The following is a 3682-nucleotide window of genomic DNA, read 5'->3' on the forward strand; positions in this document are numbered from 1 at the left end:
CTTAAAGCCTTTATGTATAATGCATTATAAAGGTTTATGAAAGGGTAAAATGCATTATAATTATCATAATGCAATGCATTATATCTTGTCGAGGATAATTATAACCAAATTTAGTTGATTCTCAGTGAAATTGTCAATCTCTTCACAACTTATAAACATTGTGTGAGTGATCACATACAAAATGATCTTTTCAGTTATCAAAATCTGTCAAACATGCATGTTTATTCCAAAAATATCTGATATGGAATGGTTGTAATGTCTAAGCTGGCAAATGGCTTGACATTAGGGTTGCAAAGTGGTGGAAAATGTATGGAAACTTTCCATGATTTTTTGTACCAGAACATTTCCACCTTTTACAACCCTACTTGCCATTGTAATGAAACATGAATCACAATCTTGCCATCAATCATCCACATTTGAAATCATATATCTGGGTTTTGCCCAGCACAATCTATACCATTTTTGAACAAGGAGGAACGACACAACCCTAAACTGACATTCTTGTATACTAGAGAAAGCAGTCAGTCAAAAATTTTTTATATAACATGAAATGAAATGAACAACAAATATTTATATATATATATAAAAAAAAAAAAATTGATCAGTGTGGCTCACATGAAGACAAAAACACTTTGGTGGCATTGGCCAATTCACTGACACAATAACTAGGCTTTGGAGCATGAATGAAATGTTTTGGGTCCGTTTGCAGATATGCAATACATTTCTGATGTTCCAGCAAACAGTTGTGACAATTGCCCTTACAGTTTAGATAATGTTACAACTGTTTCGAAAAACAATGGACGAATGGTTGCTCATAACTTTGAGAGAACCTTGCCAGAATGTTCTGATAATGGGAATTATGCATGAATATCTTCTTTTATGGTCTTTCATCCAATTTAATGTCAGATATAGGCCTAACTCTATTGCCCCCTTTAGTATGATTTTTTTTTTTTTTCCTGCTAGATCAATGCAAGCGCGCATGAAAGTATAGACCAACTGTTAGTCTGTTTCTACTCATGAGCAATAACAATTGTAATTCCTGACTTTGAAAAGATTTTTATGTGATTTGAAAGCCATTTCCTGATCACCATCATTGTCAGTTCCTTAATAAAAGTCGAAACTGGGCAATAATACATAAGAATAAAAGCATTTCATTGCAAAACCATAAAGCAGTTTATTAAGGGAGTTTATCTAAGCTGCTGATTTTTGAGGCCTGTGATGATGTTCAGAAAGAGAAGGTTAAACAGAGAATGGAAAAAGCAATGCAACTAGTAAAGCTGGAGTAAAGGAAGAAGAGAAGCAAACAGCAGGGCAGGTAGTGTGCTATCATTCTCTGCACTGTCAGTTAGATCAGTCGATTACATTGATTGAGATGCTCCACCTGTGCGTTTAACCCCTCTGCGTCTCCTCCCTGGAGAATTACACACATCCATTTGCTGATGGATGGAAGGATTTCCCGTCACCGTCGATGACCCGTCTGACCTGGATTAAGACTTAACAGACGATGCAATATTACAGAATTGTTGAGCATCACAGGTGGGAATCATTAGACCCAGAGGAGCTTGGGTAACACTTTAACACCAGTGCTTCTCAGCCGGCGGGTCACGATCCAGGAATGGATATGATAAGCATAGCAATGCATTTTATCTTTCATAAAAATATAAATTATGTATGTTTAAATGTATGAATGTTAATTTACTATGAAGCTTTATTATGAAACATAAACAATATATATATATATATAGTATATACTCACTGGCCACTTTATTAGGTACACCTTGCTAGTACCGGGTTGGACCCCCTTTTGCCTTCAGAACTGCCTTAATTCTTCGTGGCATAGATTCAACAAGGTGTTGGACACATTCCTCAGAGATTTTGGTCCATATTGACATGATAGCATCACGCAGTTGCTGCAGATTTGTCCGCTGCACATCCATGATGCGAATCTCCCGTTCCACCACATCCCAAAGGTGCTCTATTGGATTGAGATCTGGTGACTGTGGAGGCCATTTGAGTAAAGTGAACTCATTGTCATGTTCAAGAAACCAGTCTGAGATGATTTGAGCTTTGTGACATGGTGCATTATCCTGCTGGAAGTATTCATCAGAAGATGGGTACACTGTAGTCATAAAGGGATGGACATGGTCAGCAACAATACTCAGGTAGACTGTGGCGTTTAAACGATTCTTGATTTCTTTACGCCAAATTCTGACTCTACCATCTGAATGTTGTAGCAGAAATCGAGACTCAGACCAGGCAGCGTTTTTCCAATCTTCTATTGTCCAATTTTGGTGAGCCTGTGTGAATTGTAGCCTCCGTTTCCTGTTCTTAGCTGACAGGAGCGGCACCCGGTGTGGTCTTCTGCTGCTGTAGCCCATCTGCTTCAGGGTTTGATGTGTTGTGCGTTCAGAGATGGTATTCTGTATACCTTGGTTGTAACGAGTGGTTATTTGAGTTACTGTTGCCTTTCTATCATCTCTAACCAGTCTGCCCATTCTCCTCTGACCTCTGACATCAACAAGGCGTTTTCGTCCACACAACTGCCACTCACTGGATATTTTCTCTTTTTCAAACCCTTCTCTGTAAACTCTAGAGATGGTTGTGTGTGAAAATCCCAGTAAATCAGCAGTTTTTGAAATACTCAGAGCAGCCCGTCTGGCACCAACAACCATTCCACGTTCAAAGTCACTTAAATCCCCTTTCTTCCCCATTCTGATGCAAGGGATTCTTATTTAAATATTCCAAGAATCCTTAAAACAAATCACATTTTACACAGAACTGCATCCAAAAACACACACCACCCTTGACACACTTATGCAATTGAGTTGTGAAAACAACCCACTGGTTAAGAGGTAATCAGTACATTCCTGTTAGTTCAGAGGTCATTCCAAAACACTGCAAAATTCATTAGCTGTAGACATGAATCAGTGTAAAAATGGTTTCATTCTTGAACTTATGTGTATGTGTGTTTGACTGTGCATGCATACACGTACTAGATGAAGTGTTATTCCTGAGATGAGAAAGTGTGCCTGTTTAATGTCTGGCTATTGCTGCTCCCTACAGTGTGTTAAGACTCCTTTGACTCCTTCGGTGTGAAATATTAATGCAGCTACTGCAGACCCAATGATCACCATCAGATGAGAGGAACCGACCACTGCAGGAGAGAATCACGTCTGCATATACTACAACTCACACATGCATGACAGCAAATTATAATTCCTTGTCATTTTAAAAGAAAGCTTAATTTAATAAGAAACCTGATGTTTTGTATTAGTTTTAAACATTGGTAGCTTATAAATATAGGCAGTCAGACAGACTGATAGAACGATAGATAGAACGACAGGACGATAGATAGATAGATAGATAGATAGATAGATAGATAGATAGATAGATAGATAGATAGATAGATGGATAGATGGATAGATGGATAGATGGATAGATGGATAGATAGATAGATAGATAGATAGATAGATCACACGCTCCATTAAATATACATGTGCACACAACACTGAAATATAAATAATAGAAAACATAATTTGTAAACTTGTTAAACCATCATTGACTGTCTGTTCTGATTAGTTCAGTTCTGTTGCTATGGTAATTGTTTCATATCATTAATATTTAGATTAATTATTTGAAATTTCTGTCTACACAAACACATGCACACACAAACAGAGTGAAG

Source organism: Barbus barbus, assembly GCF_936440315.1.
Source record: "Barbus barbus genome assembly, chromosome: 8".
In the NCBI taxonomy this organism is placed as follows: Eukaryota; Metazoa; Chordata; class Actinopteri; order Cypriniformes; family Cyprinidae; genus Barbus; species Barbus barbus.